The 13,744-nt window shown below is 42.8% G+C and overlaps 1 protein-coding gene across 1 annotated transcript in view; it reads left to right on the top strand.

Moving 5' to 3' along the window:
- Positions 1–1,325: 1,325 nt before the first annotated feature.
- Positions 1,326–13,744, top strand: part of ATP2B1 (ATPase plasma membrane Ca2+ transporting 1) — a 133,709-nt gene continuing 121,290 nt past the window's right edge. The window contains exon 1 of the mRNA XM_039240225.1: positions 1,326–1,357. The gene's annotated coding sequence lies outside the window, so the exon portion shown is untranslated. The remainder of the gene's footprint in view (positions 1,358–13,744) is intronic.

Raw genomic sequence — 13,744 nt, forward strand, 5'->3', positions numbered from 1 at the left:
CCCGCCGGCCCAGCTCCCGGCTTCTAGAGCGGCGCAGGCCCGAGGGTGGTCCCAGCGGGGCCCCAGGTGAAGAGTGCCCGCTCCCGCCGGCGGCAGTCAAAGCCGTCCTGCCTCCACACTCGCGGGAGCCTCCCGGCCCCGCGCCCAAACGGCAGCTGTGAGTGACTGACGGAGTCACCGCCCCATGCGCTCGAGCCACCCCCTCCTCCCCCGCCGCCCCTCCCCCGCCCCGATACGTCATGGAAACACGGACGTCAGAGCTTCTTAGCCAATCGCAGGCAGCAGCAGGAGGAAAGGAGCGAGCGGGAGGGGGCGGGGGCAGCGGCCGACCGGGGCTCTCGGGGAAGGAAGAGAGGGAGGGGCGTGTGGAGGCGCTTTCCCCCGCCCCACACTCCGGACACCCTTTCCCGACCGCGCGGCAAGTTCTAATCGCCGGGCGCGCGCCCGCCTGTCGGGGACGCGCTCGCCCGGTCCTCCCCTTAAACGCCCTCTCCACGCCGCTAGGCTCCTAGACCCCGCTCGAGAAGCGCTTCTTCGGCGCGCGCGCGCGCTTGCCCGCCCCCAGGCTCCCCGCGGGCTGCGTCACGTGACCGCGCCCAGCCGAGGCGGCAGCAGCGGCGGCGCGAGCTTCGGCGGCGGCGGCGGCGGCAGTGGCAGCGGGAGCAGCTGCGCCGCCAGCGTGGAGCGGGAGGCGTGTGGGTGTGGAAAGAAGGGAGCGCCAGACCGGAACGGGTGAGCGTTCACCTCCCCCTGCCTATCCCGGCAATCTTGCGGGTCACCCCGTGAAACGGGGCCCCTGCCCGAAGCTTTGCGCATCCCCCTCGTGCTCGGCCGTCGGCTCTCCGGTGGCCACGACCCCGCCTGGAGCGGACCGGGCTGCGGTGCTCACGGAGGGGGCTGCACCCCGCCCGCCGCTGCTGTTGCGGACGGCGGCGTGAGGCTGGCGGGGCTGCCCGTGCTGAGCGCGGCGCGCCCTGTGTGCGGCTCTGCGGAGCCGAGGAGGCGGGTCCTGCGGGGACGCGGGCGGCCACTCGGCGGCTGCCGGGCTCTGGGCGGGGGCCGGGCTGGGCGCCGCCTCCTCCTCCGCCGCCGCCTCCTCGCAGTGCAGCGTGAGTAGGGAGCCCCGGCTGGTGGACGGCGAGCCTCTGGGCTCCGCGGCCGCCTCATCCTCGAGGTGCAGCCGCACCTCCGCGTGGCGCCCCGAGCCCCGCGAGTCGCCTGCTGACGAGCGGAGGACCGAGCCCCTTCCTCTGCTTCCCGCTGCCCCTCACCGCTCTTCCCCCCAGCCCCCCCCCCGACCCTCCTGCAGCCTCCCCTTCCTTCCCCCCTCGGAAAATGGTTCCTGCTGCCGGGCGAGGTGAGTGGCGGCTGCCGGCCGCCCGCGGCGGTGGCGGCGGGTCAGGTCACCTGCGGGGGAGGCCGGGCGGAACGGCGAGGTCGGGGCGTCGCGGCTGGGGTCTTGACTGCTGGGTGCTCCGTGGACTGCGGCGCAATTCGGACAAGTTGGCGGGGGAGGCCGGGGCGCCCCTCGCAGGTTGTCTCCTGCCGCGCCCGCCCCGGGAGATCCTAAAGGTGAGCGGGTTCCTCCGCGTGTGCCTCAGCGCCGGGACCGGCCGGGAGTCCCCGCCCAGAGCTCGAGGGACGGGACTCGGTGGGGCTTCGTGTCTACACCCGCAGCTCTTCGGCTTCTCTCAGCCGCCTCGGCCGCGCCATAGCCCATCCTGCTGCCGGCCGCCCCCGCCCCGGCGTGTGGTGACCTTGAGGGCAGCGGTGCCCTGCACTCTCCCCGCGCCCCGGGAGGGTCACCCTCTAATCCCCGGCTTCGGCCCCACTGGCGCTCCGGGAGCTGAGAGCGGGGGGGGCCCTAGGCGGCCCCCGGCCGGGGCTGGTTGATTGATGCGTTGTCACACCGGACGGTGATTCCGCGGGGAGCTAAAGAGCCGCCTCGCTTTTCTCCCGGCGTCTTCTGTCTGGCCCCCCAGAATGTTCACGGTTGCTTCCGAGTCGGGTTTTTGGAGTTAGTTTAAAAGGGGGGAAAAAAAACCCCAACAGCAACAACCCACAAGCCCTGCGTCCTCCAGTCCGTCTTTGGAAAGGGTCAGTAAGAAAGAACCGCATTCCAGTTGCGGGGGTGGGGGGGGGTGCTCCCCGTATCCCATCCTGCAGGAGAATTTTGTGGCTCAGCTAGTTGGCGACCCCTGGTTCTGCGCCGCGGTCGCTAGCCGGGCTGGTGTCCGTGCGCATTTCATTCACCAGTTTTCTGCGGGACTCGCAACGCTGGGAGTGCTCGCATTCTGTGCTGTGCAGCGGTGCTTGGCGCCGAGGGGGTGGGGGGTGGGGGGCAGGGGGTGCTAAGGAAAGGCAGAGAGGGTCGCAATCTGGGGAGGGCTGGACCATACACTACACGCATATTTTTACCTTTCCCTGGGGTTAGAGCGCAGCAATCACCTTTGGCTCTTATGCATGCTACTTTTCTGGGTTTATTAATAATCTAATGGCTCCTGTTGGTATCGATTGCTCTTCATGATGAATTAGTTCTATGGATTTTTTTCCCCTATATGTGTAGGTATATGCATATATCTGGTCTGTCTTTCAACATGGAAGCCTTTTGTTATGTTTAACCTCCCCCACCTGAAGACAGTCTTATTTTTAAAATAAAGCTCTTGCTCAACGTGGGTGTATTTTATAATAAGAAGTACTTTTAAGGATCTGCTTTGTATGAAGCTGTCCTCGAGCAGATGGTGTGTAACCCTTTGGATGGTGGCCCACGTGAATCAATAAAAGGCCTTCACCGCTTGCCCTGCCGCTAGCCTTCCTCAGACTCCCTGTGCTTGCGTGTGGCCGAGGCGGATTGGGGGTATTAGAGGGATTGGAGGAGAATCTGCTTTTTACTTGTGCGTTTCATTTGGGTCCCCCGCCCCCACCATTTTCTCTTCCATCCTGGTGAGTTCAAATTTGAAGTAGATAGAAACGTTTTTCTTAAAGGGAATCTTTGAAAACTAGTACGTGAAATGGGCTCACTTAGCTATGATTTCAGGGGGACGTTTTAGTTTCTACCTTACTTTGGATGAGACGGTTAAATTGCTGTAATTAAGGGTGGATCTCTGTCCTGATTTTGGTTTGGGTGTAACTACAAAGATCTTTGAAAAGTAACTGTTATTTCCTACCATATAGTCTGCAAAAGTGAGTCACAATGGGTGAGTTGAGGACAGAGCGCCACCTTTAAAATTTCTTGATTTTTTTATTAAAATGGTGAAAAGTCAGAGTACGCCTTGGTTTTTTTGCGGCTGTCATTATGACATCCCTATTTAGATATTAAAGTGAAATTTTCCTTATTTTTCTTTTGTGTGTTAATGGGGGTTCCTGCAGTTCTATGGGAAATCTTGCATTTTAATTGAAGCTTGAGACTTAATACAGGATTCTGAGATAGGAGGTGAAAAACTAGTTTTGATTTGTGCTTGTGATAATAGCAGTAATGATAGTCTGGACCTACTTAGGAAAAGAAATAAGGAAACAGCTGCATTGTAAATAGATACTTAAAATGAGCTATTGCCACCAAATAAAGGTGCCTACCAACATGATAGTGGTTTTGCAGGTGTGTGGTTTTTTTTTTTTTTTAAATAGCGTATGTGCTATTAACAGATTCTACAGTAAAGATACAAAAAATCTGTAAAATTATTAACCTTGGGAAGGTTATAGTAATTCTTTTTTGTTTGTTTTTCATCTTGCAACAGCTTGCCTTTTATGGTTTTACTGCAAGTTTTACAGTTACTTGTTTTTAAGTGATACAGATGAGGACTTCCAGCAGGAGTACTTAACATTCAAAGTTATTGAAGACCATGTTGGGAAAAGTGGTTTCTATACATGGTTCCTCTCAAATGCATCTCATACAAAAATATATGGGGATTTTTAATGGTCACAAAATAAATGCTGTAGTGACCGCTGAATTGGTGAGATTCCCTTCCCTGCCCACTTGCTCCCTCCTGTCCCCCTCTCTCTCAGATCAAAAGTTAAAGGTATACTCTATCTTTAGGTACAGGATACGTTTTGATAATGATTACTACAGATGTAACTTGAAATAAAGATTGAGCTCAGGTAATGAATGAATTAGTGTGTGGATGTTACCAAGTGGTTTTCATCATCAGCCACAAGATATTATTGCCCCTCTGTGTGTGTTTAAGTTTTACTTTGAATACTTACAGTGTCTTCATAAACTACTGTAAACTGTAAGCTGTTGAGCTGTAGATGTTTTAGTAAGTTAAAATTGAACAAAAAGTTTGAGATGAAGAGTGGATGATGCTTTTTCAATCTGTGGAACATGGCCCCATGTTAAGGACATTATTTGAGCAATTAGGTTTATGTATGTAAAGTTATTATACATTGTTATGCATAATTTGATAGAATCTTCGATTTGGGGGTTAAATTTACTAAATTCCTTTGTCTGACAGAAATGTTAATTTAATTTTGGGTGAAAGTTTCTTACCTTGTGAACTGAGTTGTATAGGCCAATAGGTTTTAAGACGAATGGCCAGTTAAAACTATGTTCATTTTATCTACTAACAACAACAAAAAGAGTATTTGCCGCTTTCTTTTGTACTGTTTTGCATTTACATGCAGTTGAAATTGGTTGTTTTTGCTTTTTAATTCTTGAATTTTGTAATAAATGAGCAAAAACATAAAAGAGTAGAGATCAGGGAGCAAAAATTTAATTCTTAAATTTGGGTAACACTCTGCACAGTTGGAAGAGAATAGTATTTTCTAGTAGGTGTCACGATATATAAAAGAGTAATGTGAGTAGCTTATTTTGGAATATATATCGAAGGCAAATGATACACAGTAGTTATGGGAAAAGTATTTTCAAAGAGAAATAACTTTTAAAATTTATCTTTTAGCTTTTACAAGTGTTTTACATAAACACATATATACATTGTTGCTCTGTTAAAAAAATGTTTATTATGGAAATTGCCAAACATGAGAAAGTAGAGAGAATGATATAGTGACCGGTATTGACAGTTATCAATTGGTAGCCCATCTAATTTTATTTCAGTCTTTACACATGAAATAGATCCTTTATAAATGGGGACACAGGTAACTGAAGTGAATTTATCTGGATTTTATAGTAATTTACAGAATACACAATTAATGCCCAATATCTAATTGAACCTGAAAGGTAATTTTTATGTTCTTCATTGTTTTATGGCAGACTCCTAAAGATAGTATCTCTCAGATTTTGCTCTCAGTCATAATGCTTTTGATCTATAAAGTGCTTTACAGTATTTCAGAATATAGCACAGTCTACCTCGTTTGGGTCTCACAATAAATAATCCTGTGAGATGAGTAAAATCGATAGTTGTTCCTCCCCCCACTCACCCCAGTTAGGTAAAGTGATTTGTCTGGGCCCTACAGTCACATAGCTAACAGCTAGATTAACCAGAACTGGACTCTAGGTGGCTTCTTGTTTTTGCTCCATTGCTGTTTCCATTATGCACGTTTTTATGTAAGTTTGTGAAAGTTATGTAAGTTTGTGAAAAATCAGTTTCCGACCAGAGTCAATTTAATAGTGTAACATAAACAGATTTGTTTGGGTTTAACTTTCTAATCTATTGCTTATATTTAGTATAACGTAAACAGTTCGTACTCTGATTTACTTAACAGCTTAGTAAAATGTATGTGAACATATTTGAAATACTGTATTTTTAATATTGTGGATTGGATTATTTTTAAGGAATTTTGTTTTCAAAGACCTGTTGGTCTTTGAAATGATTAAGGATGTCTTATATCTTGTGTTAAAATGGCCTATACTAAAAGTTTTTATAATTTTTGCTGTAATTTTTTAATGCACTTGTTTTTCTGCCAAACATATGTATTACCTGAATCTTCTTGAAATAATAATTTGTAATGAGGTTTGGTTTACAAAGGCCCCAAACAAGGAGATTTTAGTTCCTGAATTTCAGAAGCTTTTTATAAATCTCACAAGGCAAGTAGTGGTTCTCCAGCATTCATGTGCATGAGGATTACCTGGGGGAGTTACTGAAAGTGTGGATGCCCTGGCATTGCCCCTGCGGTTCTGATTCAGCACATTTGGGGTGGGGCCTAGTAGTCTGTATTTTGAGAAACATGTTACATTTATAACTAGGTTAAAATTATATTATGTAGTAGAAATGCCTTTATAATTTAGAAGGGCATCATTGATTTGTTTGACTTTGAACCTATGAGTTCGTGCTTTCAAATAGTCTTGACTCTTGTAGCCAAGTTTGGTTTGTGGACTTGGTGGGTTTTATAACAGTTGTAAACCTGGTAAATTGAAAATCTTTTTGTTATCTTTGTTCAATGTCTTCTTTCAGAAGATCCATCTGTGGTTATTTGTTAAGTTACTTATTAAATGTTGTAAACTAGACAAAGAATGTTCGTTTTGTTTTCGTGCCCTGGTGTCCGCCATTTCCGAATGACTTGAACATGGGGACTTATTTTTGTGAAAATAATGCATGTTATGTCAGGGCAGTACTGTATATTCATGCTTTATTCTAGCTCTTATTTTTTGGTAGAAGGAAAAACTTTGTGTGTCCTTCAGACTAGAAGGACATACATTGCTGGATAAGTAGTGATCCTTACCAATTTCGGTTAACAAGCAGCTGTTTCTTCAAGAGTAGCAGGTTAGTGCCTAATGATTTTTCAAGAATATGAATAAGACTAATTGATAATTTACTGTTCTGTGCATTAAAGCAAGTTACTGCTCCTTTACTTAAATGTTACGTAACAGTTTGTACAGCAATTTGTTTAGCCATTGACTGTAAGGTCCACCTGATGTAAATTGATTTGACTCTTTAAACTATTTTATCTAATAAAATATACCACATATGGATTACTTTCTGTTTAAAGCCAGTCTTAAAATACAGTTGTTTTTGCCTCATAACAGGATAGTAAATAGCTTATATATCTGTATTTAAAATACATTTTATAATGAAATTAATTTCAAAGTAAATCCATTTCGAGACTGTGTTGAGCATTTTGTTGTTCCAAAAAGTTAGGCTTGTTGGCTGTGCTTTAGGATATATTTAGGAGTAATGGGTTATAATTTACGAATAATTGTGGAAATTGAAACTAATAAAGATTTCTGGCAAAGAGATTCAGATAAACTAGGGGTAACTTATTCACCGTATTCTTTTGAAGCCATATTTTATTAAAATTTTCCTAGGATAGTGTTAACTATCTTAAACAGTATGCAGTGTTCTTAGTTAACTCTTCGGTAAAAATATTATTTGATATTTTTAGGTACAGAAACTTACAACAATATGGTATCTCAAAATCTGGGATATCTGCTTTGTATTAATATTACTGTCACCTGGGCCTCTGGGGGAAAGAATAAGGATAGTTTTTGAATGGACCAGTGCTTGCTTACATTGTGAAATCTGAGATTATACTGCCTAACTGTAAACTGGTATGACTACTGTAAAGACCTGGTAACTTTAGGAGGAAAAGTTGTATTTTCTGAAAAATATATCTTAAAAAGGATTTGATTGTTTAAAAGATGCTTTTTAAATAACTTCATTATTAACTGTGGATTTATTGTTCACTGTACTAACTCAGTGAGTTTGCTCCCAGAAAGATATTAAGCAATTTTTTTACCCTCGAAATGCTCGGATCTGCTGCTTTAAATCTACCCTTCATATTTGTGCCAGAATTTTTTTTGTTGTTTTTAAATAGCTTTGCTGCTGTCATTTCGTCACTAAAACTTTTACCGGTTCCTCATTTTTCTCTTTATCAACACGCACCTTGACTTTGAAGGCCTTTTATAAAGTAGCTCAGTATTTTCCAAAGTGCATGTTAGAATGCTGGTTCTAAGAAATATTAATTGGGGTTTTATAAGGGTAGAGGGGTAAAATCAACATTCAAGATTGCCGGGTTATGCAGTTTTCCCTTTGGTTCTTCTCCCATCCTTTGCTCTGCTAACACATCTATGCAAATGTGTTTACTGTTTTGCTCCCCCGTTTCACAGAATCCCTTTTAGTGGATCATCCCACCTGTTACTTTTCTGTATTACCTAAAAGGATCACCACTTTTCAATACTACTGAATGGGATCACCACTTTGCACACTCCAGTGGGTGCTATTTGCGTAGGTCACACTAGGACTCATGTTTCCACAGCTGAAGAGAGAGCAGTACTGCAGTAACAGCGCTGTCCACTGCCCACTCTGACACTCACAGAGTCTGGCAGTCTCCCATACACACCCTTCTCATTACCTTTGCTGTCATTATGTTTTTCCTCTCACCTGATAGGACCCTTGATCTTCTTGTCTAAGTGTTCCCATCCTTCAGAAGTCAGCATTAGTCTTACCTTTCTCAGTCATCACTCATTAATTGTCTTGTCTGAATTTCTCTGCATTTGTAGTCTGGATCATACACTTCCATTTATTATAAATCCTTTTTGTCTTAGTTATTAATTTCATTTGGAAATAATATAGAGGAGTTGAGATAAGAACATGGTTCTTGAGGATATATAAAACTTTAACAAATGTCCAATCCGTATTTTTTGGCGTATTGATTAAGGACTTATTGTATGGCTTGTGTTAAGGTAAAGCAGATAAGGTTAAGGAATTTTTCTTGGTAAATTTCTGAAAAGCCTTTTTACCTCTGTAGTTTTTATTTAAAGAAATTTTTTAAATGTTATTTTTGAGAGAGAGACAGAGCATGAGTGGGGGAGGGTCAGAGAGAGAGAGAGACACAGAATCCAAAGCAGGCTCCAGGCTCTGAGATGTCAGCACAGAGACCCACACAAGGCTCAGACCCATGAATTGTGAGATCATGACCTGAGTCGAAGTTGGATGCTTAACTGACTGAGCCACCCAGGCACCCCTTCCTTTTGTAGTTTTAACTTAGATGGACTCATAGGACAACTTGTTTTACTTCTGGAAAACAAATATATTGCACAGTGTTGCTAGGATAGTAGAATTTAGCTTTTGTATTAGAAGTCTTCTCCATTTCTTTAAAAAAATTTTTTTTTATGTTTTATTTATTTTTGAGAGAGAGAGAGAGAGCGTGAGCAGGAGAGGGACAGAAAGAGAAGGAGACACAGAATCCGAAGACAGGCTCCAGGCTCTGAGCTGTGAGCACAGAGCCCGATGCAGGGCATGAACCCACAAACTGCGAGATCATGACCTGAGCCGAAGCTGGATACTTAACCGACTGAGCCATCCAGGCTTCCTAGAAGTCTTCTCCATTTCTTAATTTCAGTTGAGTAATGATTCTATTTTAGGTTTTATTCTGATTGTAATGAATCATTACATTAGCAAAATTTTATGTTGTAAAATAACCAAATTCACCTTTCTGTTATTTCCATGACATCTTTCATCAGGATGGGTGTTCTTCAGATGGGTTTGTTGGATCTATAGCCCATTAGCATATTGCATGATGTAAAATGCCATAATTTGAAGTCCATATTATCGTTTTAAATATAAACTGTGATACTCTTGTTGTTGTTCTTTATTGATAGAAATACTGTTGGACCTAAGTTTTTAACATTTTTTTAATGTTTCTTTATTTTTGAGAGAGAGAGAGAGAACGAGCAGGGGACAGGCAGAGATAGATGGAGACACAGAATCTGAAGCAGGCTTCAGGCTCTGAGCTGTCCACACAAAGTCCCACACAGGTCTTGAACCTGCAAACTGCAGGGTCATGACCTGAGCCAAAGTCGGACTCTTAACCCACTTACCCACCCAGGTGCCTCTGTTGGAGCTAAGTTTTAAATGTATGTTTGCTGCAGGTTCTAATTTTTCAGAGAGAGTTCTTTTCCATGGAAGGGTACTGTTAGCTCATGAGCTGGTGCAGGATCACTGTAGGCATCAAGAAGAAGTGTAGGTACATGGTCTCTGTTAAAGTTTAAAGCATAGTATAATTATACTGACTACCTTCTAACTACCTTCTTAGGTCAAGAAAAGAAAGCCTGAACTTGACTTTATCATTTCTGTTAAGTGTTTGTGTAATATATAGACCCATAATTTCAAACATTTAACCAACTTAATAGAGATGCATATAGATTTAGTGGGTAAGCTGTTATATTTAAAAAAAAAAAAAAAAAACCACTTGAGAAAATTTGCTCTCCAGAGCTCATTCATTTTCCAGTGATTGTTCTTCAGCCCTTTTATATTGTATAGACGTAATTGTTGTAAGGTATTATTGTAGAAGGAATTCTAAGACTTGCTCCTGCTTTAACATGTCAGTAGTGATCATAAGAAAATTGCTGATCTAAACAAGAGTGTACAATGGTTTTGATAGTGAAAAAAAATCTGTGAAGGCAGAAATCAGTGAAGTTAGCAAAAGTGAAATGGGTTAGGACATGATCTTTTCCTCCTGGGACACACATGGATGACATTGGCACATAACTCCATGCTGCCTATCTAGTACCTAGAGTTATGGGAGATTTTCAGTTCATTGCTATAATTCTTTCTTCCTTACTTATACCTAAAATGAAGTGAATGATGCTTTAAGTTGTCTTTGTTTAAAAGTTGAATCAGAGGGGTGCCTGGGTGGCTCAGTTGGTTAAGCATCTGACTCTTGATTTTGGCACAGGTCGTGATCTCACGGTTTGTGGGTTCAGGCCCCTCATCAGGATCCTTGCTGACAGTGTGGAGCCTGCTTGGGATTCTCTCTGTCTCTCTCTCTATCTCTCCCTCCCCCTCACTCTCTGCCCCCTCCCCCCAAATAAATAAACTTAAAAAAGTGAATCACAAACCAGGGTCCTTGGACAATCCTGACAACTAGTACCATGGTGGAGAACTATTGAGTTAAAGGGCAGCAGTGCAGATAGGATTGAACACAAGAAAGGTCAGTCTGTGACATGGGAAAGAGATGATGGCAAAGTCTAGGAAAAGGAGATCCCCTAGCATTGAATCCTCTGAATGTCTGGTTTCAAAAGGACAAACGTCTATCAGGCAATCCTTCCTTGAATGCAGAGTGGATTTAGGGTGAAGTTTCAATTCATCTGCCTTTGAGCTTAAACCCTTCTCTTTTTATATATGTAATTGAATGCTGTAACTTACCTGATCTGCTTTTGCCTCTGGACCTCTTAACTACAGCATCACTTTCGCTAGGAATGCCCACTTTCTCAGAGCCTGTGTGACATGCTCTTCCTGTGTGTTTATGGTATGAGTGACTGGACCTAAAACTTCTGATTTCGGTTTTTACTCTGTGATGTTAAAGATCTCTCCAGATTTAAATTTGAGTTTTTATCTTCACCAGTGAAAAGCCCAGTGACCTTGGGTAAATCACTGGGTTTCTTTATCTCCCAAAAAAGTACAAAATATAAGGTCAAGGAGTTTTTTTTTTTTTCTTGGAAGTTTTGACTTAAAAGTTTTTGTTTTTGTTTTTTTAATGGCTGTTGTAGATCTTCTCTCCCCATTCTGCCTCAGAATTTCAACCATTTAATTCTTTATTCTTTTAGGGTTGCCTTCTAATTTTGTCTTTTAACTAGTTTGTCATCATTTAATGTTTTGTCTGTGATAGGCAGTATCATTCATAAAAATAATTCAACTTTTCAGTAAATGTATTTATCTAAGACTTCCAGTTAAAGAAGTGGAATATAGCTGGCATTTAACTCTGCTCCCTACCCAAGGTATACTGGAGTGTGAGAATGTGTGAGTTTACATACTACGTTAAGATCCGCAGCCTTCTTCCCTCACTTAGCTTTCAGGCTGCTGGCCACAGTTGAAGTTGTCTTTCTGAGGACTATGACCAGCTCAGGGGAAAGGACCTAAAGGTTCTGGCATTGGCTCTGTGCTTCTGTGAGGGTTTGTCCAAAAAAAGTCTCAGTGCACCCTGCAATGAACTCCATAGTCATAAAGTCCCACGTGTGAATCCAGAACTCCAATTTAGTTTGTGTCCTGTTTTTTTCCTTCCGTAATGATAATAATAATAATAAAGTTACAACCCTATTGAGGAATGATTGATGTACAGAACTGAGCACATTTAAAGTGGCAAACTTGATAGTCTGTCTATTGTAGTGAAAATATCACCATGGTCAAGATAATGAGCACAACTATTCCCCTGAGGTTTTTCTTGTGCCTTTTTGTAATCTTCTCTCTCCCCTTTTCTGTCTCCTTTTCTCAGGCAACCACTTATCTGCTTTCTGTCATTATAGATTAACTTGAATTTTCTAGAATTTTCTTGTACATGGAATTATACAGCGTGTGCTGTTCTGGGGGGGGGATGTGTTTTTTGGTTTTTTGCTCTGGCTTTCATTCAGCATAGATATTTGAAATTCACCCATCCTTCATATATTCATAGTTCAGTTTTTGTTATTGCTCATAAAGATTTGCTTGTATGGGTATACCACAATGTGCTTGTCCATTTACCTATTGATGGACGTTTTGGGTTCCAGTAATGTGTATTATCCATTCGGATCTTTTGTTCACTTTTCAATTAGGTTGTCTGCCTTTTTGCTTTATATATTCCAGTTAAAAGTTCTTCAGGAAACATTTATGGTTGTGTAGGAAATGGGAGGAAGAATTGTGTAGATAGCCGTTAATAACACCTGAATGTGAAAAAGCAAACTGGAGCACTGAGGTTATATTTGTAGAGATAGGTGGGCTTAGGTACTAAAGTGAATGACACCTATTCCTCATTACCTCTGAGTGGAGAATGGGGTAAGGGGACTAAAAGAGATGGTAGTATTTTACCAAAACAAAAAGTAAAAATAAAAAGTAATCCTTGTAGGTCAATTTCTCTAAATGAATGTTATGCATATATAAGTTTGTCAAAAATGAATACACGTGTGGACTTAGTTTATATGTGTGGATAGCCCAGGTATGCCGCCTGTAATTCAGTTCTTGTGTCTGTTTACATTCTTGTGCAACTTAGATGCAGAATTCAGTGTTACTTTGGGCAGAAGAATCGATTTTTACAAAAATGTAAGTGAGCAGTGTGGACATGACTGAAAATAAAACAGTCTGCAGCAACATAAGAGCCTTGATTTCTCCTGAAAATCATCTACTTTGCAGTTCAAATTCCTAATTCCTTTATCATGTAGAATGGTTGGTTGCCATCTTTGTTTTCTTGAGTTTCTCTGGGGTGTTCCACACCACCACCACTCCTCCCTACACACCCCAAGCAGCTCATAAAAACCTGTAAAGACATTTTTCCACCAAAGAATTACATATAGTGCTTTTCCCTAATAAGAGTCTGGTATGTGATTTCTCCATTTCTTCATCTGGATAAGTATATGTTCTTAGTGTTAAAAGAGTTTAATCCCAGGAAATGTTGATTTATGAGAGACTCTTTAATCTGTTAAGGAGTACACTTTTGTAGGTGTGTCTTAAGAATTAACCATATTTTAGAATTCTTCCGCCTTCAATAATTTCTTGTCTTCCCTTTGAGGAACTTGGTATTTGACTGAATTTCTTCCTGTTGCTCTTTCTGTGAAGGAAGTAGAATCTCAGGGGGAGATAGCAATTGGCTCTTAAGAGATGTTAGAATTCGGGCGCCTGGGTGGCTTAGTCGGTTAAGCGTCCGACTTTCGCTTAAGTCATGATCTTGCGGTTCGTGGGTTCGAGCCCCGCGTCGGGCTCTGTGCTGACTGCCAGCTCAGAGCCTGGAGCCTGTTTCAGAGTCTGTGACTCCCTCTCTCTCTGACCCTCCCCTGCTCACGCTGTCTCTCTCTCTCTCTCTCCTAGAAATAAATAAAAATTAAAAAAAAAAAGAGATGTTAGAATTCAAAAGAAAAAAAAACCCAAAAAGCTACTGTTCTTTTACC

Source organism: Hyaena hyaena, unplaced genomic scaffold (assembly GCF_003009895.1).
Source record: "Hyaena hyaena isolate Hyena2069 unplaced genomic scaffold, ASM300989v1 scaffold_170, whole genome shotgun sequence".
In the NCBI taxonomy this organism is placed as follows: Eukaryota; Metazoa; Chordata; class Mammalia; order Carnivora; family Hyaenidae; genus Hyaena; species Hyaena hyaena.